This window comes from Lithobates pipiens, unplaced genomic scaffold, assembly GCF_037356315.1.
Source record: "Lithobates pipiens isolate NorthernLeopardFrog02 unplaced genomic scaffold, aLitPip1_a1.2 Scaffold_25, whole genome shotgun sequence".
Taxonomy (NCBI): domain Eukaryota; kingdom Metazoa; phylum Chordata; class Amphibia; order Anura; family Ranidae; genus Lithobates; species Lithobates pipiens.
Window position 1 is genome coordinate 143,700,108 of NW_027507787.1, and position 26,489 is coordinate 143,726,596.

Sequence of the window (26,489 nt, forward strand, 5' to 3'; positions counted from 1 at the left end):
AAGCCGCGTACACACGGGCGGACTGTATGGCCTACTTAGTCCGTCGAAACACATTTCAGCGGACAGTCCGCTCATGTGTGGGCTTCAGCGGACTTTTTCAGCGTGCAGTCTGGCGTACTAAGTATTTCGGATTTTTCGAAATTCTGTCCGTCATACTTTGGTTTCAGCGGACAATCCGCTCGTTAGTAGGCTAGTTCGACGGACTAAGAATGGCGCATGCTCAGAAAGGATTTACACGGCGGAAGGTTGCATTGCTGTGTATTCGACTTCCTATTTCTAGTCCCGTCGCACGTGCTGTACACGTCATCGCGCAAGCTTTCGACGGACTGTTTGGCTATCCGTGTGTGGTCAAGTCCGTTCATTCGAAAGTAGGACGGACTGTCCGTCGGATTGTGTGACGGACTAAGCAGGCCATACAGTCCGCCCGTGTGTACGCGGCTTTAGTATACAGTGCCTTGAAAAAGTATTCAAACCCCTTGACATTTTCCACATTTTGTCATGTTACAACCAAAAGCGTAAATTTATTTTATTGGGATTGTATGTGATAGACCAACACAAAGTGGCACATAATTCTGAAGTGGAAGGACAATGATAAATGGTTTTCAACATTTTTTACAAATAAATATGTGAAAAGTGTGGTGTACATTTGTATTCAGTCCCCCCCTGAGTCAATACTTTGTAGAACCTCCTTTCAATGCAATTACAGCTGAAAGTCTTTTTGGGGATGTCTCTACCAGCTTTTCACATCTAGAGAGTAGAGCTAGGCGATTATCTAAAAAAAAAAAAAAAACACACTAGATTCACTATTCTAATTTATTTTTATTTTTTTGATGGACACCGCGTCGGTCCTGTGGAGCTGCGGCCAGGAGTTTTTAGGCGAGGCCGTGGCTTCGGCCTAGTCCACGGCGTCCGACCTCGTGGACTAGGCCGAAGCCACGGGCTCACCTAAAATACTCCTGCCAGCAGCACCTCAGGACCGGCGCGGTGTCAGCGCCGGTCCTGGTGGAAACAAAAAAAATAGATTTGCTTACATTTTGAATCGATTTGAGCTCGCAACTCGATTCAAGATTTAAAACGATTTTTTCCCCAGCCCTACTAGAGAGTGAACTTTTTTCCCATTCTGTTTTGCAAAATTGCTCAAGCTCTGTCAGATTGGATGGAGAGTGTCTGAACAGCAATTTTCAAATTTTGGCTTAGATTCTCAATTGGATTTAGGTCTGGGTTTTGACTGGGCCATTCTAACGAATGAATATGCTTTGATCTAAACCAATGATTGTGAACCTTGGCACCCCGGATGTTGTTGGGAAATGTAGTTCCAAAACATCTGGGGTGCCAAGGCTTGCCATCACTGATCTAAAACATTCCATTGAAGCTCTGGCTGCACGTTTAGAGCCCTTGTCCTACTGGAAGGTGAACCTCTACCCCAGTCTCAAGTCTTTTGCAAACTCTGACAGGGTTTTGTCTAAGATTGCCCTGTATTTAGCTCCATCTATCTTCCCATCAACTCTGACCAGCTGAAGAAAAGCATCCCCACAATATTATGCTGCCACCACCATGTTTCATGGTGGGGATGGCGTGTTCGGGGTGATTTGCAGTTTTAGTTTTATGCCACTCATAGCGTTTTGCTTTTAGGCCACAAAGTTAAATTTTGGTCTCATCTGACCAGAGCACCTTCTTCCACGTTTGCTGTGTCCTCCACATGGCTTCTCGCAAACTGCAAACAGGACTGCTTATGGCTTTCTTTCAACAATGGCTTTCTACTTGCCACTCTTCCATAAAGGCCAGACTTGGAGCCCACGATTAATAGTTGTCCTGTGGACAGATTCTCCCACCTGAGCTGTGGATCTCTGCAGCTCTTCCAGAGTTACCATGGGCCTCTTGGCTACTTCTCTGATTAATGCTCTTCTTGCTCGGCCTGTCAGTTTAGGCGAACGGCCACGTAGTAGGTAGGTTTGCAGTTGTGCCATACTCTTTCCATTTTCAGATGATGGATTGAACAGTGCTCCATGAGATGTTCACAGCTTGGGAATTTTTATTTTTCTCTACAACTTTATCCCTGACCTGTCTGGTGTGTTCTTTGGCCTTCATGATGCTGTTTGTTCACTAAGGTTCTCTAACAAAGCTCTGAGGGATTCACAGAACAGCTGTATTTATACTGAGATTAAATTACACACAGGTGGACTCTATTTACTAATTAGGTGACTTCTGAAGCCAATTGGTTCCACTAGACACCACACTTTTCAGATATTTATTTGTAAAAAAATGTTTAAAACATTTATCATTTTCTTTCCACTTCTCAATTATGTGCCGCTTTATGTTGGTCTATTACATAAAATCCCAATAAAATACATTTACGTTTTTGGTTGTAACATGACAAAATGTGGAAAATTGCAAGGGGTTTGAATACTTTAAGGCAGTGGTCATCAACCCTGTCCTCAGGGCCCACTAACAGGCCAGGTTTTATGTATTACCTTGGGGAGATGAAGACTAGAATACTGCAATCACTGAGCAGCAAATGATATCACCTGTGATGTATTTCAGTTATCTTACAAACCTGGCCTGTTAGGCCCCTTTCACACTGGGACGGGAACGGCGTTGGCGGTAAAGCGGCGCTACTTTACCGCCGTTTTAGCAACAGTATGCGGCCACTAGCAGGGCGTTTTTAACCTCTGCTAGCGGGCGAAAAAGGGTTTAAACCGCCCGCAATGTGCCGCTTTGCGGGCGGTATGGCTGCGCTGCCCTATTGATTTCAATGGGTAGGAGCGGTGAATACACCGCTCCTTCATCGCTCCAAAGACTTTTTTCACCGTCCTGCTAGCGCACCGCTCCAGTGTGAAAGCCCTCCGGCTTTCACACTGGAGTGAAAGGGGCCAGATTTTTTCAGGCGCTATTTTTAGCGCTGTAGAGCCTGAAAAACACCCCAGTGTGAAAGGGGCTTTAGACCCCTTTCACACTGGGTCATTTTCAGGCACTATTGCGCTAAAAATAGTGCCTGCAAAGTGCCCTGAAACAGCCGCTGCTGTGTCTCCAGTGTGAAAGCCCCAAGGGCTTTCACACTGGAGCGGTGCTCTGGCAGGAAGGTAAACAAAGTCCTGCTAGCAGCTTCTTTGGAGTGGTGTAGATACCGCTCCTGTCTGTTGAAATCAATGGGGCAGCGCTGCTATACCGCCAGCAAAGCGCCTCTGTAGAGGTGCTTTGCAGTGGCTTTTTACCCTTTCTCGGCCGCTAGCAGGGGGTAAAACCGCCCCGCTAGTGGCTGAATAGCGCCACAAATCCGATGGTAAATCGCCGCTAAAAAAAGTGACAGGTGGACCTGGTTGGACCCTATGTATAAAAGGGACTTTAAGCCCCATACACACTATCAGATTATCTGCTGATTTTTCCTTCAGATTTACCAAAACCATATAATATGAGGACAAACCTTAGGAGTTTCAATGTGTATGCAATCAGGCAGGCCCTTCTACTACACGGTTTTGGTAAATCTGAAGGAAAAACTCAGCAGATAATCTAATAGTGTGTATGGGGCTTTAGACTTCTGGTTCACAATAGGGATGAGCTCAGGCGTGTTCGCATGGAACACGTGCAGAGCCTGCCAGGAAGTCGGCGCATCGCTGCGCTAATCACAGGCAGTGAGACATTGCCCCCGATGCGTGGCTGCAAAGATCAGGGCAATGTCTCACTGCCTGTGATTAGCGCAGCGCTGTGCTGACTTCCTGGCGGTCTCTGCACGTGTTCCATGCGAACATGCCTGAGCTCATCCCTAGTTCACAAGATAATACAAACGTCTGTGAGAACATCTGTGAACAAGTTTTGCATGCTGACAAATAACTCAAACTGAAAATAAAGTTACATTCATAGATATGCAAATGTTATTTCTTTGGTCACAAAGGAGCCTGGCATAACAATATGCTTGTGTTCTGTGGAAGCTTATCACCGTTATCACTGATGTCAGTGTACACAACCAACAACATGCTTGGCTTTCGCACTCTTGTCCTTTTCTGGTATGCACTAATATGTACAGCTCAGCAGACACAGAAGATTCCAAACAAGAATCCTTGGTATGCTGGCAAAGATGTCCATTTACCCACATGGGAATGGACAGGTGTTCTGGGCATCTTCACACAGCTAGCCCCATTGATGTCAACTGGAACGCAGTGGCTGCACAGATTTGACATCTGTGGGCATGTGGGTACACGGCCTTGAACACTGACTGTGTGCACTCGGGGCTGTGCACTCGCACAGATGCCAAATTGGGAGCAGCATCCCTATCGACATTAATGGGACTACCTGCAGGGCCCCGTTTATCCCACACGGGGAGGGGGGTTTTGACAGGTACCCATCCCCATTTCCGGGAGACCTGGCTGTGACGAGAAAACCCCCAGAAATTCCCCCCCCCCCCCACTCCTTCCTCCGCTGCCTGGCCATTCACAAAGCCCAGCGTGTTTCGTGCATGCGCAGTGGGGAACCAGGTGGAAACATTGGCTGGTGTGCCGACATTGCTGATATCTAGGACAGGTATGTGTCCTAATATTAAACGTCAGCGGCTACAAACACATAATTTTTTTCTGTGAGGGGGCTGGACCTCCTGTTTAACCTACCGTAAAAATGGTCAGTCAGTAGAGCAGTGTAAAGTGTTAGTAGGGGAGTGGATGTGTCCATAGGGCAGAGAACAGTATCTGTAGTTTATTTTTATTATTTATTTATTTTTGGAATTTTATTTTTGTTTACAATACTATTTATTATTATTATTTTTATTATTATTATTATTATTATTATTTATTTTTTTAGGAGCCTTGTTTAGTTGTTGCTTTGGTGAAAGGGGAGCCACGGGGCCCGGGCAGCAGAAAATTGGAACAAGGACAGGAGACGACGCAGTGGAGGGGGCATTTACTGGAACCGCTCCCCTGGATTTTCCTCCTGCATCAGCTGAATGTCGGTGGAAGGGAGAAGAAAAGCTAACTTTGCTAGGCCTGCCCTGCGTCCAAGCAACCAATCACCTGACAGTTAACATTAAAGCGGGAGTTCCGCCGTTTTTTTTTTTAAAAGCCAGCAGCTACAAATACTGCAGCTGCTGACTTTTAAAATAAGGACACTTATCGCCCGCGATGTCGGCACCCGAAGCCGATCTCTCGATCATCTCTCGGGTGCTGCCGCCGCCATCTTGGGTGTGGGAATCAGGAAGTGGAGCCTTGCGGCTTCATTTCCCAGTTCCCTACTGCGCATGCACGAGTCACGCTGCGTAATAAGGATGGTCCCCGCTGTCTCTGGGATCCGTGCGTTTCCCAGCAGACAGCGGGGGACCCGCAGGGAGTGGCGTAAATATCCGCAGATTCTGCGGATATCTATGCCGGAAGTGGGTACAGATACCTGTACTGTACAGGTATCTGCACCCCCCTCCCCCCTGAAAGGTGCCAATTGTGGCGCCGGAGGGGGGGGGGGGGTTCCAATGAGCAGAAGTTCCACTTTAGGGTGGAGCTCCACTTTAAAGGTAACTTGGGCAGCTGTCCTGACTCCCGCTCTCCTCCTCCATGAGGATAAGACCAGCAGTGGTGTGTGCAGTACTGTAAGTGGCCAGAGGTGCGGGGGGGCTGGTGTATGCAGTACTGTATGTGGCCAGAGGTGCGGGGGGCTGGTGTATGCAGTACTGTATGTGGCCAGAGGTGCGGGGGCTGGTGTATGCAGTGCTGTATGTGGCCAGAGGTGCGGCGGGGCTGGTGTATGCAGTGCTGTATGTGGCCAGAGGTGCGGCGGGGCTGGTGTATGCAGTGCTGTATGTGGCCAGAGGTGCAGGGAGGCTGGTGTATGCAGTCCTGTATGTGGCCAGAGGTGCGGGGGGGCTGGTGTATACAGTGCTGTATTGTGGCCAGAGGTGCAGGGAGGCTGGTGTATGCAGGCCTGTATGTGGCCAGAGGCGCGGGGGGGGGGGGGGGGCTGGTGTATGCCGTGCTGTATGTGGCCAGAGGTGCGGGGGGGCTGGTGTATGCCGTGCTGTATGTGGCCAGAGGTGCGGGGGGGCTGGTGTATGCCGTGCTGTATATGGCCAGAGGTTCGGGGGCACTGGTGTATGCAGTACTGTATGTGGCCAGAGGTGCTGGTGGCTCCCAGCGCTTCATTGAGAATTCGGAGACACTTGGGAACTGTTGACACTTTTGGGTGCGGGGGCGCTAGTGTATGCAGTACTGTATATGGCCAGAGGTGCGGGGGGCTGGTCTATGCAGTGCTGTATGTGGCCAGAGGTGCGTGGGGGCTGGTGTTTGCAGTGCTGTATGTGGCCAGAGGTGCGGGGGGGCTGGTGTATGCAGTGCTGTATATGGCCAGACCAGAGGGGCAGGGAGGCTGGTGTATGCAGTCCTGTATGTGGCCAGAGGTGCGGGGGGCTGGTGTATGCAGTGCTGTATGTGGCCAGAGGTGCGGGGGGGCTGGTGTATGCAGTGCTGTATGTGGCCAGAGGTGCGGGGGGGGGGGGGCTGGTGTATGCAGTGCTGTATGTGGCCAGAGGTGCGGGGGGCTGGTGTTTGCAGTGCTGTATGTGGCCAGAGGTGCGGGGGGGCTGGTGTATGCAGTGCTGTATGTGGCCAGAGGTGCGGGGGGGGGGCTGGTGTATGCAGTGCTGTATGTGGCCAGAGGTGCGGGGGGGGGCTGGTGTTTGCAGTGCTGTATGTGGCCAGAGGTGCGGGGGGGCTGGTGTATGCAGTGCTGTATGTGGCCAGAGGTGCGGGGGGGGGGGCTGGTGTATGCAGTGCTGTATGTGGCCAGAGGTGCGGGGGGGGCTGGTGTATGCAGTGCTGTATGTGGCCAGAGGTGCGGGGGGGGGGGGGGGGGGGAGGCTGGTGTATGCAGTCCTGTATATGGCCAGAGGTGCAAGGAGGCTAGTGTATGCAGTCTGTATGTGGCCAGAGGTGCGGGGGGGGGGGGGGGGGGGGAGGCTGGTGTATGCAGTGCTGTATGTGGCCAGAGGTGCGGGGGGGGGCTGGTGTATGCAGTGCTGTATATGCAGTGCTGTATGTGGCCAGAGGTGCGGGGGCACTGGTGTATGTAGCGCTGTATATGGCCAGAGGTTTGAGGGGGGGGGGGCTGGTGGCTCCCAGCGCTTCATTGAGAATTCTGAGACACTTGGAAACTGTTGACACTTTCGGGGCGCTCCGCACGTTACGCCTGCCCCATCCAGCTGAGAGTCTCCGAGTTCTCCATGAAGCGCTGGGGGCCACCAGACACCCCCTGACCATTGGCCACATGTAGTACTGCATACATCAGCAGCTTTACTACATGGATTGTACTGCACATATATAAAGTCAAAATAAAAAAGTCATCTTTCAAACCGCTCATATACCGCGTTACTCGCAAACCGAGGTATTACTGTATGTTTTTTACCTACAGCTGTATTGTCTATAAAGCCACCAGGTGCAGAGTTTCAGGAATCATGTTAGTTCTTTTTTTTTCTTTTGCTATATTTTTAGAACAGAGATGCGGGCACGTGTTCTTCTCATTTTCTAGAGTTGACCTCCATCCTACGTGTCTCAGTGTCTTTAGTCCATTTTACCTAGAAATGCCTGATGACTGGGGATAGTCGTTTCACTTTTATAGGGATATATATTGATGGTTGTAGTCCGTGTTCACTGCAATCTGACCACATATAGGGAAGCTCTCTGGACATGTTACTCAAATGTCCACCACACCAGAAATAGGCCTGTTGGAATCTGGTGTTCAGGCCGGCATCACAACATGCTGCTTCTACTCCGGCTCATAGGATGTAGCTAGGACATCCTTGTGTATGATATGGGCAACTATATGATATGGGCAACGATATGATATGGGTAACAACAGACTGAACTCCAGATGGATAAGAAAATGCAAATTGTGCATGTCTTTAAAAATATTTATAACGTTATTACTGCAGAGTTTATATGTTCTTCCCACTCTCCAGATGTTCAATTATTCCCCAACAAACTGAATATGCGATTTTCTTTCCTTCGCCACAAGTGGACAACGCTGATTGTGTTGATGGGGGAATTCCTCCTGCAACATTATTGTGCTTTGCTGTCGGGGAGCCTTTCCTGCATGCAGAACACAATTAGGGTTCCCAGCTTCAGCTATAGCCGGCGGGACTAATCATTTGGGTAAAACCCGACAGGCTGGTTGTACAGAAGTCAAACAATAGACTCGTGTACAGCCAGGGAGCCCACACATTAGATCGAAATTTGTCCGGTTCCTGCAGAAACAGACAAATTGAGATTCATGTATAGCTGAATTTACTAGTATTTGGCAAAATCCAGTTCCAAGCAGAGTTGGGATGGAAGTAGCTAGGACACCCACCTAATATCCTAACTCAATAAAATTTGACAAGTTGCCTGAAGCTGGCCATGCACATGTAGGTGAATGAAAAACTAATTTATAGCGTGGATGGATGAATCGTATGCTGCAGCTATTGTATTTTGACAGCTGTACCCGCTGGCTGTCAAAATACCCAAACAGCAGCTGCATCTGACAGAATGCAGCCACTGTTTAGCCAACAATATTCTGCCAGGCTCCTTTGATTAGGACTGGCAGGGAATAAAAAGATCACGAATCTCGTGGCATAAAATCTTTCACATTATACAAAAAAAAAAAAAATTGGGCTAACTTTACTGGTTAGTTTTCCCTAAAAATTGCATTTGAACGACCACTGCACAAATACATTGTGACATAAAATATTGCAACAACCACCATTTTATTCTCTAGGGTCTCTATACACACACACATACATACACTGTATATATATATATATATATATATATATATATATATAAAAAAAAGAATTCTGTATATATATATATATATATATATATATATATATATATATATATATATATATATATATATATATATATATATATAAGCCTTTAGCGGGGTAAAAGCGCCCCGCTAGCGTCCGACATGCGCCGCAAAAATGCCGCTAAAAATAGCGACGTTTTACAGTCGATGCAATGGGCGGTGTGGTGTGAAAGGGGTCTAACATGCAAGGAAAGTACAAATACCCCCCCAAATGACCCCTTTTTGGAAAGTAGACATTCCAAGGTATTTAGAAAGAGGCATGGCGAGGTTTTTGAAGTTGTCATTTCTTTCCCACAATTCTTTGCAAAATCAAGTTATTTTATTTTTATTTTTTTTCCCACACAATTGTCATATTATCAGGTTATTTCTCACACACAGCATATGCATACCACAAATTACACCCCAAAACACATTCTGCTATTACTCCAGAGTATGGTGATACCACATATGTGAGACTTTTACACTGCCTGGCCACATACAGAGGCCCAACATGCAGGGAGCGCCATCAGGCGTTCTAGGGGCATACATTTCAAGTCTAATTTGATTATCTAATTACACTTTTAGGCACTGTAGTAGCATGGATGTGAACTGATGTGGCATGGATGAGCTATGGATGGCTGAGTGTGGGTGGGATGGCTGGGTATGGCTGAGTACGGATGGATGAGTATTGCAGAGTACGGATGGATGAGTATTGCAGAGTACGGATGGATGAGTATTGCAGAGTACGGATGGATGAGTATTGCAGAGTACGGATGGATGAGTATTGCAGAGTACGGATGGATGAGTATTGCAGAGTACGGATGGATGAGTATTGCAGAGTACGGATGGATGAGTATTGCAGAGTACGGATGGATGAGTATTGCAGAGTACGGATGGATGAGTATTGCAGAGTACGGATGGATGAGTATTGCAGAGTACGGATGGATAAGTATTGCAGAGTACGGATGGATGAGTATTGCAGAGGATGGATGGATGGATGAGTACCGCAGAGGATGGATGGATGAGTACTGCAGAGGATGGATGGATGGATGAGTACTGCAGAGGATGGATGGATGGATGAGTACTGCAGAGGATGGATGGATGGATGAGTACTGCAGAGGATGGATGGATGGATGAGTACTGCAGAGGATGGATGGATGGATGAGTACTGCAGAGTATGGATGGATGGATGAGTACTGCAGAGTATGGATGGATGGATGAGTACTGCAGAGTATGGATGGATGAGTACTGTAGAGGATGGATGGATGATTACTGCAGAGTATGGATGGATGGATGAGTACTGCAGAGTATGGATGAATGGATGAGTACTGCAGAGTATGGATGGATGCATGAGTATTGCAGAGTATGGATGGATGCATGAGTATTGCAGAGTATGGATGGATGCATGAGTATTGCAGAGTATGAATGGATGATTACTTCAGAGTATGGATGGATGGATGGATGAGTATTGCAGAGGATGAATGGATGGATGAGTATTGCAGAGGATGAATGGATGGATGAGTATTGCAGAGGATGAATGGATGGATGAGTATTGCAGAGGATGAATGGATGGATGAGTATTGCAGAGGATGAATGGATGGATGAGTATTGCAGAGTACGGATGGATGAGTACTGCAGAGTACGGAGGGATGAGTACTGCAGAGTATGGATGGATGAGTACTGCAGAGGATGGATGGATGAGTACTGCAGAGGATGGATGGATGAGTACTGCAGAGGATGGATGGATGAGTACTGCAGAGGATGGATGGATGGATGAGTACTGCAGAGGATGGATGGATGAGTACTGCAGAGTATGGATGGATGGATGAGTACTGCAGAGTATGGATGGATGGATGAGTACTGCAGAGTATGGATGGATGAGTACTGCAGAGTATGGATGGATGAGTACTGCAGAGTATGGATGGATGAGTACTGCAGAGTATGGATGGATGAGTACTGTAGAAGATGGATGGATGATTACTGCAGAGTATGGATGGATGGATGATTACTGCAGAGTATGGATGGATGGATGAGTATTGCAGAGTATGGATGGATGAGTATTGCAGAGTATGGATGGATGAGTATTGCAGAGTATGGATGGATGAGTATTGCAGAGTATGGATGGATGAGTATTGCAGTGTATGAATGGATGGATGAGTATTGAAGAGTATGGATTGATGGGCATTGCAGAGTATGAATGGATGGATGAGCATTGCAGAGTATGGATGGGTGGGATGGATGAGTATTGCAGAGTATGAATGGATGAGTATTGCAGAGTATGAATGGATGAGTATTGCAGAGTATGAATGGATGAGTATTGCAGAGTATGAATGGATGAGTATTGCAGAGTATGAATGGATGAGTATTGCAGAGTATGAATGGATGAGTATTGCAGAGTATGAATGGATGAGTATTGCAGAGGATGGATGGATGAGTATTGCAGAGTATGAATGGATGAGTATTGCAGAGGATGGATGGATGAGTATTGCAGAGGATGGATGGATGAGTATTGCAGAGGATGGATGGATGAGTATTGCAGAGGATGGATGGATGAGTATTGCAGAGGATGGATGGATGAGTATTGCAGAGGATGGATGGATGAGTATTGCAGAGGATGGATGGATGAGTATTGCAGAGGATGAATGGATGAGTATTGAAGAGGATGGATGGATGAGTATTGCAGAGGATGGATGGATGAGTATTGCAGAAGATGGATGGATGAGTATTGCAGAGTATGAATGGATGAGTATTGAAGAGTATGAATGGATGGATGAGTATTGCAGGGTATGAATGAATGGATGGATGAGTATGGCAGGGTATTGGCAGAGTATTTCAGGGTATGGGCAGAGTCTGGATTTGGCTGGAATGGGCACTACACACCACAGCGCTGCTGCAAATGATCTCTCCCCTCTCACTGTACCGATCGGTACAGAGAGGGGAGGGAGGAGCCGGATGTGAACCTGTAGTTGTGATCGCCCTGTCATTTGACGGAGCGATCACGTGGTAAATGGATGCTATCAGCGGCCGTTTACCGTGATCCGTGATGCGCCGGGACCCAGCGGTCATGGATGTTTCCGTGTGCGCGCCTCAGGGGGAGAACCGACCACACTGTAGCGTCTTTCAGCTATGGCCCAGTCGGCATGTGGTCAAGTGGTTAAACTTCCCTCATTTACACACCAAAGTGTATTCCTTTGATCTAGATTCTAAAGGACAAATCGTTACAAGGTTTATACTTAAGTTCAACTGCTAAAGAATATTGTGATTATTGGCAGACTGTCCATATTTCTTTATCCCTTTCTTTTGACAGCTGTGGCTTCAGCAGAGCAGAGAGAATTCTCTGCATAGAAAGAATCGGAAAATACTTTGCCAAGATCGCAAACGGGGAAAAAAAATAAAATCCCGATAACGTTTCTTAACGATTAATCGTGCAGCTCTAGTACACACAATCAGTTTTCCGCTGTACTAACTATGTGATGTTAGTACAAGAATCTCCCTGCTGAGCTATTGTGTTCTGACAGAGCGCTGATCTGAAGCTGGCTTTCCAGAAGGCCTGTTCAGAAGCCAGGCCGATATGCACACGGGCTCAATGTTGGCCGGGTTTCTGTTAAACTGACCAATACTCGGCCCGTATGTACCAGCCTTAAGAGAATTGGCTGGTTCCTTGGGAACTGGATACAATTTGTACATTGTGTGGCCAACTTTAGGAGGAACGTTGTGGGGACTGAGCCAAAACAAAAGCAGTTATTTACTTGGGGGGGCAATATATCAAAACTGGAGTGGCAACAATCTGGGTAAGCTGTGCAATCAATCGGCTTCTAATGGAAAACAGAAGACGCTGATTGCTAACCATGCCCAGCTGCTCCAATTTTGATAAATTCCCCTCCCTGTGACCTGCTCTTCTCCCATTACCTCCAGTGCTTCCCTGTATTGCGCCTCTTCGAGAATCCTTCTGTACCATGCCCCAGCCCCCCATTGCTTCTTCACCACCTACTTACCCCTCCTGTGCAGTACCCGACCTGTCTATAATGTCCCTCTTCTCCACCATCTGTGTCCTCCCTTTGGTCTCCCCCTAGAATTGTGCCTCTCTTCCCCCATTGTACTGAACCTGCAAAGCCAGATTCACATCTATCCATGTCGTTAGGCCTGGTTTATACCTATGTGCTTTTCAGAAACGCACTACAGTCCATTTAACCACTAAAGGACAGAAAGGATTTACCCCCTTAATGACGAAGCCATTTTTTTTTTTTTTTTTTGCGATTTCGGCACTGTGACGCTTTAACTGACAATTGTGCGGTCGTGTGACGTTGTACCCAAACAAAATGGACGTGGGTTTCCCCCCCCCCATAAGTAGAGGTTTCTTTTGGTGGTAATTTGATCACCTCTGTGTTTGTTTTTTTTTGCGATAAAAAAAAAAAGACAGATTTTGGAAAAAAAAAAAAAAATATATGAATATGTATGTATATATATATATATATATATATATATATATATATATATATATATATATATATATATATATATTGTTTACTTTTTATGCTATAATAAATATCCCCCCCCCCAAAAAAAAGAAAATAAAAAAAAAGTCTTATGCCCCGTACACACGAGAGGACTTATGTCCGACAGACTTCCAAAGGAGTTCCGCCGGAGTTCCGCCGGAGTTCTGACAGACTTTTCGGCCGAACGGACTTGGCCACACACGATCACACTAAACTCCGACGGATTCGAACGTGATGACGTACGACCTGACTCGAATAAGGAAGTTCATAGCCAGTAGCCAATAGCTGCCCTAGCGTCGGAGTAGCACACACACGAGCGGAGTTTTCGAAGGGGACCGGGTCCGGCGGAGTTCCTTCGGGAAAATTTGAAGCATGCTTCATTTCTAAAGTCCGTCAGACTTTGGCGAATCAAAAGTCCGTTGCAGCCCACACACGATCGGATAGTCTGACGGACTCGGTCCTTCGGACTTTGGATGTTGAAAAGTCCGCTCGTGTGTACGGGGCATTAGTTTAGGCCAATAATGTATTCTTCTACATATTTTTGGTAAAAAAAATGCCATAAATATTAGACGCTATAACTTTTGTGCAAACCAATCAATATACGCATATTGCGATATTTATTTTTTCTTTTTTCCCAAAAATATCGCAATAAGCGTATATCGATTGGCTTGCACAAAAGTTATAGCGTCTAATATTTATGGCTTTTTTTTTACTAGTAATGGTGGTGATCAGCGTTTTTTTTTTCTCTTTTTTTTGGGACTGCGACATTGCAGCAGAAAGACACTTGACACTTTTTGGGACCACTGACATTTATACAGAAATCAGAGCTAAAAAAAAAAAGCCACTTATTAGTTGCATAGTTGGTAAGGTTGAATAAAGACATTCAGTCCATCCCTGTACATTGCACACTCACATCGGTCCCTACCCTCAAGGAGCCCACAATCCAAGGTCCCCACTCATATACTAGGGCCAATTTTTTTGGGGACAGAAGCCAATTAACCTACCTGCATATCTTTGTCTATTATTATAATACACGATTTATATAGTGCCAACAGTTTACGTAGCGCTTTACAATGTAGAGGGGGGGACAGCACAACTGCAGTACAATTCAATACAGAATGCTCGTAAAGCTTACATTCTAAAGGGAGGGGGTGGGTGTACAAAAGGTAATAGATGCAGGGAATGATTTGATGGGGGTTTACTGATTACTGTATAAATGTTGCTGGCAAGGAGGGGGTGATCAATGGGTTAAGTGTTTGCTAGGGAGTATTTCTAACTGTGGGGGGGGGGGGGGGGGTACTGACATGGAGTAGAGAGAGAGAGAGAGAGATTGCTGTTCCTAATCACTAGGAAAAGATCTCTCTGTAATTCCTTGACAGAACGGGGATCTGTCTGTTTACATTGACAGATCCCCGTTCTGGCTCACTGAGAAGTAATCCCGGTTTCGCTGGCGGACATCGCGGTCGCCGGCCATGCGCATAGGCTCCGGCGTTGCGCGCGTACCGGTAGACCTCTTAAAGCGGCCGCGCCAGCCTGGTGATTCGCACAGCCGTGCCAACCTGCCGTATAACGGCAGCAGCTGGTCGGCAAGTGGTTAACATTTTTTCCTATGGGTCACCTTCACATATGTGCTTTTTTCACCAGTGTGTTTTTTGGAAAAGATCAGGGACTTTTTTTTTTTTTTTTTTTACTGCAGCAGGTTGCGTTTTTGGCTCCATAGACTTCAATGGAAACGCATAAAAAAAAAAAAAATGTATTTCTGCTACATTTGTGCTGGTTTCTCATGCAAGACAGACACCTCCCAAAAACGCAAAACGCATTAAAAACGTGTGGGGAAAAAAAAACACCCAGAAAATTCGTCAAATGCAATCTGCATCAATGTGAACCAGGCCTTGGTGCATTGTAGCGTGTTTTCACAATTGTTTCCACACTTTTTCATGATTCTATTGGGAATCGCAGCAAAAAAAAATACACAGAAAAAAACGGACATGGCTCCTTTTTCAAACCACAGTTTGGCACACTGCTAGGGTTGCCACCTCATCCCTTTAACCGTTTCCTGACCAGCGCACGCGAATGTACATGGCACAGACAGGCAACTGGGCATACAGGTACGGCCCTTTAAATTTGTCCCTGTGCCATCGCGTGCGCACGCCGGCTGGGACCTCCGTGAGTCGAGTCGTGGGTCCCACGATGTCTCACGGGGAGATGCTAACATAAACCGTTAAACTGGGTAATCCCCCAGTTCTGCCTAGTGACAATGTCACTGATCTCTGCTCCCTGTGATCGGGAGCAGTGATCAGTGACATATCACATGTAGCCACGCCCCAGGAAACACTTAACCCTTACCTTGCCCCCTAGTGGTTAACCCCTTCACTGCCAGTGTCATTTACACAGGAATCCGTGCATTTGTATAGCACTGATTGCTGTATAAATGAAAAAGGTCCCGAAAATGTGTTAAAAATGTCCAATGTGTCTGCCATAATGTCGCAGTCACAATAAAAAAAAAAAAAAAAAAAAAAAAAAAAAAAAAATCGCAAATCACCGCCATTACTAGTAAAAAAAATAAAAAATTCATAAAAATGCCATAAAACTATCCCCTATTTTATAAACACTAAACTTGTAAAACTATCCCCTATTTTGTAAACTTTTGCGCAAACCAGGACATCAATTTTGTTTGGGAGCCACGTTGCACGACCGCGCAATTGTCAGTTAAAGCGATGCAGTGCAAAATCGCAAAAAGTGCTCTGGTTAGGAAGAGGGTAAAATCATCCGGGGCTGAATCGGTTAAACCCAAACTCATATTAATTACTCAGGTTCTGTGGCAATTAAACTCACATGGTCCCTCATCTGCATTAAATTAGCCTCAGAACTTGTGTAATTTATGTGCGTTCGGGTTTAAAGGGATGAGGTGGCAACCCTATAAGAGAGCACAGAGCTGCCTCATTGCATAACACTGCTTGGCATTACCCACACATGCTAAAACTGAAAGCTGTGAACAGGCCCCAGGGCATCCTGCAATGGAGTTTTTGGCATGCCAGCCACAAGCTAGTGAGAAGAATAGATCTGCTTGCCAGGCAGTGGAGACGTGATGTGAAATGTCTTATTTTCTATGCCCCCTGCCCCAGAAAGACCCCTGTGGTCTGTAGGAGCGTGTGGCTGAGGACAGTAGTCTGTGTACAGGTCTGGCACACCCTGTGCCTCATCACCATCACAGCAATTATCACATCGCCCACTCCCTGCACCGCAGTAGTAATGACAAAGCTGTGGGTGTATCAGACCTGTGCAGAGGCCGCTCGCTGTGCCAACTATACCTGCCAGCCATGGGAGTTTTCTGGTGGGGCCAACATTCAAAACAAACAATAAGACAATTAGCACTTTCCCTTTTTTTTCCCCAACCTGATTTACTTTCTAAAATTGATGGCTATTATACACTTAATTATTTTAAATCACAACTGGAATTTAATGAGCTGGTATGCAGTAACAAGCATTCCCTGACTTGGATGCTGTGGTAGCACTTCATATATAGGAATTCTATATTTTACAGAAGAAGTCCAGGAATGGCATTTTTACATAACTAGATTGGCCCAGTTTGCATAAACCATACCCGTGAGATCCCTCTAGAACAATGCTTCTCAACCTGCGAATGGAATGCCAGGGGGTCACCGAATCCTGGGCTGTTCCTGTAGCCCGCAGCCGCCCATTCGGTTCATGGGGGGGGGGGGGGGGCAGAGACTGGTGAGGAACGTGAAGTGGAAGGGGCTGGGGGAGACCCCATCTCATAACTTTTGGCATAGGTGTCACTGCGTCAAAACGTCACTTCCGCCCATAGCTCTTAAAAGGGACATTTTTTTTTTTTAATTACATTTATTTATTTATTTTTTATATTGCATTTTAGTGTAAATATGAGATCTGAGTTTTTTTGACTACAGATTTACAAGGTCCTGTCATGCTTTTTTTCTATTACGAGGGATGTTTACATTCCTTGTAGAGCTGCACGATTCTGGCCAAAATGAGAATCACTATTTTTTTTGCTTAGAATAAAAAGGTCACGATTCTCTCACGATATTCTCACGATATCTCACGGACGCAAAATCTTTCACATTATAAAAAAAAAAAAAAAAAAAAAAAAAGGGGGATAACTTTACTGGTTCGTTTTTTTTTTAAATTCATTAAAGTAATAATAAAAGAAAAAAATTGCATTTGAAAGACTGCTGTGCAAATACATTGTGACATAAAATATTGCAACAACCACCATTTTATTCTCTAGGGTTTACTAAAAAATATATAGAATGTTAGGGGGTTCTAAGTCATTTTCTAGCAAATAAAAAAATTATTTTAACTTGAAACCAACAAATGTCAGAAAAAGGTTTAGTGTTTAAGTGGTTAAACTTTCTTCACTTACACACAAAGTCTATTCCATTGACAAATTGTTACAATGTTTGTACTCAAGTTCAACTGATAGGCCCCTTTCACACATGCGGATGGTATGTCCGTATTTCATCCATCCGTTTGCGGATGAAATACGGACATACATTCATCCCTATGGGATAGCGGGTGTCTGCGGATGAGCATCCGCAGACACTCGATTTCGTCCGCCTCCGCAACAGTCCGATTCTGCAGACGGAGGAAAATCCTATTTTTCTATCCGTCTGCAGAGCGGATCGGACGAACACGGACACACGGTCCGTGCTCGTCCGATCCCCATAGAGGAGAGCGGAGATCTGACAGGGCGGTCCCTGCACAGTGTGCGGAGACCGCCCTGTCCGCAGCCGGCTCAGCGGGGACAATGGAGCCAACCCCCGCTGAGCGAGCGGATCTTCACGGGGCGGATCATTACTGATCCGCCCCGTGTGAAAGAGGCCATAAATGTTTTGATTTTTGGCAGACTGCCCAGTTTCTCTCTTCCATTTCTTTGAGGGCTGTGGCTTCAGAAGAGCAGAGAGAATTCTTTGCATAGAAAGAATTGTGAAACACTTTAGTCAAGATCGTGATAACAATTCTTGAGATTAATTGTGCAGCCCTAATTCCTTGTAATAGGAATAAAAGTGACCTTTTTTTTTTTTTTTTTAAACGCTCCCTGTCCCGTCGAGCCCGTGTGCAGAAGCGATAGCATACGTGAGTAGCACCCGCATATGAAAAACGGTGTTCAAACCACACATGTGAGGTATCTCCACATTCATTAGAGCAAGAGCAATAATTCTAGCCCTAGACCTCCCCTGTAACTCAAAATATGCAACCTGTAGAATTTTTTCAACGTTGCCGATGGTGATTTTTAAGGGTAAAAGTTTATCGCCATTCCACGATCAGGCACAATTTTGAAGCGTGACATGTTGGGTATCAATTTACTGGGTGTAACATTATCTTTCACGATATAAAAAAAAAAAATTGGGCTAACTTTATTGATGTCTTCTTTTTTTAATTAAAAAAAATAAATTTTTCCCAAAAAAGTGCGCTTGAAGACAAATACTGTGTGACAGAAAGTATTGCAACGGCCGCCATTTTATTCTCTAGGGTGTTAGAAAAAAATATATATACTTTTAGGGGTTCTAAGTGTAGCACCCTCTACCAATAGGTAGGTGCTAGTAAGGTATTTTTGCTAGGTTATCCAGCACAGGTAAATTTAGGCAGGCTTATGCTGCGCGCTAGGCCTGTCTGTTTTGATCTGAGGGCTGGGAGTGGTCAAAATAGCTGTGGGCATTACCACCTGTGCTCTGGCTCTGGGGCGCCTCCCCCTGTTCCACTGAGAATGTTCTGGAAAGGGGGCTGGGCCTGGAACTGGAGTGGCAGGCAGCTTATGTGTGTGAGCCCTGACCAATCCCCATCGAGATTGGCAGGGGGAAGGCCTCATATATAAGCGGAGGTGAGTCTCCACAGGGGACAGAGTCGGCTGGGGGAAGTGAGGAATGGCATGTTAGTCATCTGGGGGGGGGGGGTGTACCGGGGGGTGTACCGATCGCAGGAGTGGCCTGGGGAGAGCTGTGAAGGAACACTGCCTCTACATGGTCACTGGCAATGTCTCTGCCACCACACGGTTGGATGGCAAGGAACTCCTGGAGCAGAAGAACAGGTGAAACTGGCGGTACACACGGTCCAGTCAAAGGTCCTCATCGAGGACTCAGGGCTGTTGGAAGTTTGGCGAGTGTTACCACACTGGGGCTGGAGGTTCCAAGGGGTCTGTGAGTCCTGGATCAGAAAAGAGACTCTGGGGATCTGTGTCAAGTCGATGTTGCCTGAGAGCTCATGAGTTGCAAGTTGGGCTGGCTGGGAACAGTAGTCCATATTTCCTAGAAGTTATGCTTTGAACCCACTAGGCCTCCGGGGAGAGGTTCTGCAGGCCTCTGGCCTAGTGGCAGCAAGCAACAAGAGCCATAGGAGAGAGGCTTATTCAGATTGGGCCCCTACTATACAATAGAAGAGGATGTGTCCTATTTCAATACAGTAACTGCAAGTTTGTGCAGGAGGAACCAAGTGTACAGGAGGAAACAAGTTATGTGCAGGAGGTGAAAGATCTAAGAACATTACTTTTACATGGTCATTAGTGATGTCTCTGCCACCACCCAACGGATGGCTAGAGAACTCTTAAGCCCCGTACACACGAGCGGACTTATGTCCGACAGACTTCCGAAGGAGTTCTGCCGGAGTTCCGACAGAGTTCTGACGGATTTTTCGAATGAGCGGACTTGGCCACACACAATTACACCAAACTCCGACGGATTCGAACGTGATGACGTACGACTGGACTCGAATAAGGAAGTTCATAGCCAGTAGCCAATAGCTGCCCTAGCGTCGGTTTTAGTCCATCGGAATAGCATACACACAAGCAAATTTTTCGGTAGGAACTGGGTCCGGCGGAGTTCCCGCGGAAAAATTTGAAACATGTTCCATTTTCTAAAGTCTGTCAGACTTTTGCGAATCAAAAGTCCGTTGCAGCCCACACACGATCGAATAGTCTGACGGAATCATTCCGTCAGACTTTGGATGTCGAAAAGTCCGCTCGTGTGTACGGGGCTTTAGATGGAATAGTCTACAGGGGTTGAGCCGCAGGAGGAGCACCAGTCTGCATGGAGATGCAGGAGGAAACTAATACTAAATCCAAGTTTAGCCTGGCAGTGGGGCGATTTGGCGGATTGTTTGTTACTATGTAGTTGCAACACCATGGCTACACAAGTAATTTTCTAGCAAAAAAAAAAAAGTTTTTAACTTGTAAAGACCAAATCTCAGAAAGGCTCTGTCCTTAAGTGGTTAACATGATTTCCTATGGGTCACGGTCACATCTGGGTATTTTCAACCAGTGTGTTTTTTTGGAAAGGGTCAGGGACTCTGGATTTTTGGTTCCATAGACTGCAATGGAAACACATCAAAAAGCAGCGCTTGCGTTTTTTTTTTTTATGTGGGCCCCTCCCACAGCTCTGCTCTCTGCACTGACTATGTACAGCACAGTGATGATGTCACCGAGACCTTTACAGGGTAAGAGCTGGCTTCACAAAGACATTTGGTGCACACAAAGTGGGTTTATATCATTTGTGGCTATTGAGGAATATATTTAACCACTAAGGGCCGGTTCACACTGCAGGCGAGGCGACTCCGACTTGCCTCGCCGCGACCTGCCGCGACCTCAGCGGCAACTTGCAGATGACTTCTGTATAGAAGTCAATGCAAGTCGCCCCGAGGTCGCCCAAAAGTAGTACAGGAACCTTTTTTCTGAGTCGGAGCGACTCGAGTCGCTCCTCTCAGAACGGTTCCATTGTACAGAACGGGGGCGACTTGCGAGAGCGAGGCGAGGCGAGTCGTGTCGCCTCGCATCGCCCGCTGTGTGAACCGGCTCTTAAGGACCGAGCCTCTTTTTAATACTTGTTGTTTACAAGTTAAAAAATTGGGGGTTTTTTTTGGCTAAAAAATTACTTAGAAGCCCCCAAAACATTATATCTTTTTTTTTCAGACACCCTAGGGAATAAAATGGTGGCCATTGCAATACTTTGACATGCGCATTAGCTTTAAGGCCTCATGCACCTGGGACGTCAAAATAACATTATAAAAATGCCAGTAGCTTTGTGGTGAGTTTTTCAACATTTTTACAACAGCATTTTTTAGTGTTTATTCACGGTTTTTAGCGTTTTTCCGCATTAGCGACTTTATTTTTTGATGTTAGAGCATTTTTACAGCTGAAAAACTATTTTCAGAACCCATTAGATTTTATTTTATTTTTTTAAAGCCAAACACTGCTGATAACAGACACATAGGATAACATTATGGGGAGTTTAATAACTGTAGAAAAAAAAAGTCTGACGCCAAAAACAGCTGTTGTTAAACCATCCAAAAACGTCCAGCGTGCCTGAGGCCTAATAAAGCAGGCCGGTAAAGGTCTAATTTAGGCTGGGTTCACACTGCAGAGATGCGGGAACGCCGCGAATCCGCTGCGGGTTCCCACATCGCATGCCTCCCGGCAGCAGTTCACACTGCCCTATGCAAACTGCTGGGAGTGTCAGTGAAACGTTAATGACACCCCCAGATCAGTTCGCATATCGCAGTGCCATCTGCAAACTCGGACAGGAATCGGATCGCATGGTGTGAACACCCATGCGATCCGATTCTGCTGCGGACCAAAAAAAGGGTCCTGTGCGAGTTTGGGGCGGGTGTGATGCGAATTTAGCCATACTATCGGTATGGCTGAACTCGCATCGCAGAGATCGGATGTGATTTGCACTGCAGTGCAGTGCGAATCACATCCGGTTCTCGTAGCCGCAGCAGTGTGAACCCAGCCTTACGGTCCATTCGTGTATCTCCGTATCAGCGTTTTCCTGTGGTGGGTATGGCCTGGTGTTCCCGATTAGTTGCTCAATATACAAATCAATGACAGACTGGTAGGCACCCCAGCTGTCTGCATGTAATTGCACATGGAGTGACTGCCTGCAGGTAGAAACATAGGAGTGTCTATGGATGAAAAACAAGTCCACATACAGAGCCACTCATCTGTCTATATCCACGTGTAATCACAATTGCTCACGTGGACAGCTGCAGAACCTGTCCTGGACTTGTACAGCCTCAGGGCTCATTTACACAAGCAGACTCTGCCAGCAGATATGCCCCGTTGGGGGGGGGGGGATAGTTGTTTATCGTAGTAGCTTAAAGTGGTTGTAAACCCTCCTGTGTCACTTTTACCTATAGGTAGTGGAAATATCTCCTAAACAAGGGCCGTTTAGGAGATATTTACCTTGCAGTGTGCCGATTATGTAATTGGCGCATGCGTGTGAAGAAACAGACCTCCGTGCCGTTTCTTCACACGTACAGTATGTGCCGTGACTGATGGCTCCCGAGCATGCACGGGAGTGAGGGACACTGCTCCGGCCAGTCACAGAGCTGGAGTCCGGGGCCCCGGATGGAAAAGAGCAGAAGATGGGTGCTTCCACCAGCGGGGACAGCGCGGGCTTCAATTGCAGGTAAGTGCCACATAATGGGCTAGTATGTGATGCATACTAGCCCATTGTGCTTTTACATTGCAGGGAACAACAGAGGAACTAAAACCCATTAGGGTTTACTTCCTCTTTAAATCAGTGCATTTAGTGACACTAAACCAGAGTGGATAAAAAAAAAAAAAAAAAAAAAAATCAAAAAAAAAATCAATGATTTATTTTTTAAATATATAAAAAAAAATTATTGTGTGTGTGTTTGTGTGTGTGATATATATATATATATATATATATACACACACACACACACACACATACACATACATACACTTTTTTTTAAATCAAATTTATTTTAATAAAATGCTTCTGGAGTAAAAATCTGTCTAAAAGATAGTTCTATTTATGATACATTAATAATTGCATTTATTCAGCATGAAATGGAGCTTAGTTATGTAGCATGAGGCTGTATATTCTACAATATTTACATTTTTGGTAAACTCATTCAACGAATCCAAGCTCTGCAAGCTGAGATAATATGCAAGTTAATGTTTTAATTAAATAAAATATAATTTTAGCAGTTTTCCAACTATGTGTGATTGGCCAATTAGGCTTGTCCATGTACGGACTCTGCTTTGCTCAGCAGGGAACGATTGGCTCATCCCCGCTGATCAGGCAGATGACAGGTCTGTCTCCGCTCACTGTGCAGAGATGGACCTGTCAAAGCCCTGCTGTCCTCTATGGAGATCGGATGAAAACAAACCACCTGTCCATTTTCATCAGATCCGATCTGATTCTCCAGACAGATGGAAAATAGGGTTTCCATCCATATGGATGTTACGGACAGGATCAGATTGGATGTCCGTTGACATCCGCCGCTCCATAAGGGTGAATGTAGCGTCCATTCAGGTCTGCCTGAAAAACTGACAGGCGGAACTGATCGGAAAGCATGTGTGAAAGGGGCCTTAACCTAAAATTGGTTCTGATATCGCTGTTTTACTAACCTGACAGCTTATTATTCTAAATGGGAAACCTTCATTTTGTTTGCAAATATTAAAGATTATAACTACCAGCAAGAATAAGTCCTTACATTTAAAGAGCACCTGTCATTCCAGGTCCATCATGGCAGCGCCTATTAGCGGGTATCCACTCATCTGCTGCCGCCACGTCCCTCACCTTGTTGTGTTCCTGCCGCATCACCAGCCGTCCCATTAAAGTGAATGGGACTGTTGGCAAGTCAACAGCGGATCAGAGGAGGAGCCTCTGCAAGACAGAGATGACAGTTGCCCTTTAAAAATGATGATTTAAATCAGATCCACCCTGCACTAAACAATACTCCTATTCTCCAAAAATAACCCATCCACATCCCTTACTTAAAGTATAACTAAAGGCAAAACTTTGAAGGGATTCCCATTCATTTCCTGTTTGGCTATAGGACAGGAAGTGAAGGGAAATCCCCCCCAATAGGACACAGATGGCAAAAACAAAATTGACACATTCTATACTGCATAGTTCATCTCAGGAGCCCACAAGAGAAGGTGACTACGTTTCTACATACAGCGGGACCATGGAGTACCAACGTAGCCCACCCTCTAACAGGAAGTGACATCACAGTGACAAAATAAATGGAAGGATGCTAACAACTATAGAAGAGACTTTTACAGTTAATATACATAGCGGAATAGAATCTGTTTTTATTTCTACACCAAAGTTTGCCTTCTAACACAATATACTATGGAACCGGACAACCTGCAGGCAGAGGAGAAAATGGAAAGCACACGTGCCGAGAAACACAGAAAAATATCCATCAACGCACAAAACATCAGATTGTTTCACAAGACAACGCTGGAATCCAGCTATAAACAGAGTTTGGATTGTCGCTCCTCTACACATTAGGAATGCCTGTTCTCCTTCACAATATAAATGCTGAATTCTTCATATTGTGGAGGTAACGCACTTATCACTCATCCTCTATATAAAGAAAATACATTTTATGATCTGTCCCCCCTTCTCCATAATCCACACACTGATCTGTCCACCCTTCTTCAGAATCCATAGACTGATTTGTCCCCCCTTCTCCAGAATCCATAGACTGATATGTCCCCCCTTCTCCAGAATCCATAGACTGATATGTCCCCCCTTCTCCAGAATCCATAGACTGGTCTGTCCCCCCTTCTCCAGAATCCATAGACTGGTCTGTCCCCCCTTCTCCAGGATCCATAGAATGATCTGTCCCCCCTTCTCCAGGATCCATAGAATGATCTGTCCCCACTTCTCCAGGATCCATATACTGATCTGTCCCCCCTTCTCCAGGATCCCTAGACTGATCTGCCCCCCCTTCTCCAGGATCCCTAGACTGATCTGCCCCCCCTTCTCCAGGATTCATAGACTGATCTGCCCCCCTTCTCCAGGATCCATAGACTGATCTGTCCCCCCTTCTCCAGGATCCATAGACTGATCTGTCCCCCTTCTCCAGAATCCATAGAATGATCTGTCCCCCCTTCTCCAGGATCCATAGACTGATCTGCCCTCCTTCTCCAGGATCCAAAGACTGATCTGCCCTCCCCTTCTCCAGGATCCATAGACTGATCTGCCCTCCCCTTCTCCAGGATCCATAGACTGATCTGCCCCCCCCCCCTTCTCCAGGATCCAAAGACTGATCTGTCCCCCCTTCTCCAGGATCCATAGACTGATCTGTCCCCCCTTCTCCAGAATCCATAGACTGATCTGCCCCCCCCTTCTCCAGGATCCATAGACTGATCTGTCCCCCCTTCTCCAGGATCCATAGACTGATCTGTCCCCCTCTTCTCCAGGATCCATAGACTGATCTGTCCCCCTCTTCTCCAGGATCCATAGACTGATCTGTCCCCCCTTCTCCAGGATCCATAGACTGATCTGCCCCCCCCCTTCTCCAGGATCCATAGACTGATCTGCCCCCCCCCCCTTCTCCAGGATCCATAGACTGATCTGTCCCCCCTTCTCCAGGATCCATAGACTGATCTGTCCCCCCTTCTCCAGGATCCATAGACTGATCTGTCCCCCCTTCTCCAGGATCCATAGACTGATCTGTCCCCCCTTCTCCAGGATCCATAGACTGATCTGTCCCCCCTTCTCCAGGATCCATAGACTGACCTGTACCTTTCCAGAGCCCAGCACTGTTCTTAGAGTACTGGTGACATGCAGAGTAATCTTTGAACCCTGTGAATAATGATAAGGGATAACACTACAGGGAGATTTCAATGGATCGGAATAGAACACACAACCTCCCTGGAGACAGCAATGACTATAGATCCTCCCATGTATTCTACTTACACAAGTGATGCTGTGCAGAAGAGCAGAGCTGCATATCCTGTGATCGGAGGTGTCAGTGTGGATAGACGTGCACCCTCCTCTCCTCTCCCAGGACAAGGTTACACAGCACCTGACACCCTCCCTGTACATTTAATAGAGCTTATTCAGGGGGCGGGGCCATCCACACTGACACTCACATGATCCGGAAGTTCAATCCATGAATTGAAATGTATATACATAGAGTGTGCTGGAAAGAGATCGACACTCCGGTGTACATAGTGTGTGCTGGAAAGAGAGAGAGATCAGCACTCAAGTGTACATAGAGTGTGCTAAAGGGAGAGAGATCAGCACTCCAGTCACAGTGTACATAGCGTGTGCTGGGGAGAGAGATCAGCACTCCAGTGTACATAGCGTGTGCTAAAGAGAGAGAGAGAGAGATCAGCACTCCAGTGTACATAGCGTGTGCTAAAGAGAGAGAGAGAGAGATCAGCACTCCAGTGTACATAGC

At 46.2% G+C, this 26,489-nt stretch overlaps 1 protein-coding gene across 2 annotated transcripts in view; it reads right to left on the reverse strand.

Moving 5' to 3' along the window:
* PRXL2A (peroxiredoxin like 2A) overlaps positions 1 to 26,159 on the reverse strand; it is an 89,506-nt gene extending 63,347 nt beyond the window's left edge. Inside the window, exon 1 of one of the 2 annotated variants that reach the window (XM_077454909.1) lies at positions 26,003 to 26,159. The gene's annotated coding sequence lies outside the window, so the exon portion shown is untranslated. Of the gene's footprint in view, positions 1 to 25,822; positions 25,841 to 26,002 lie in introns of those variants that run through there. The other variant, XM_077454910.1, reaches the window with a different exon arrangement.
* Positions 26,160 to 26,489: the final 330 nt, after the last annotated feature.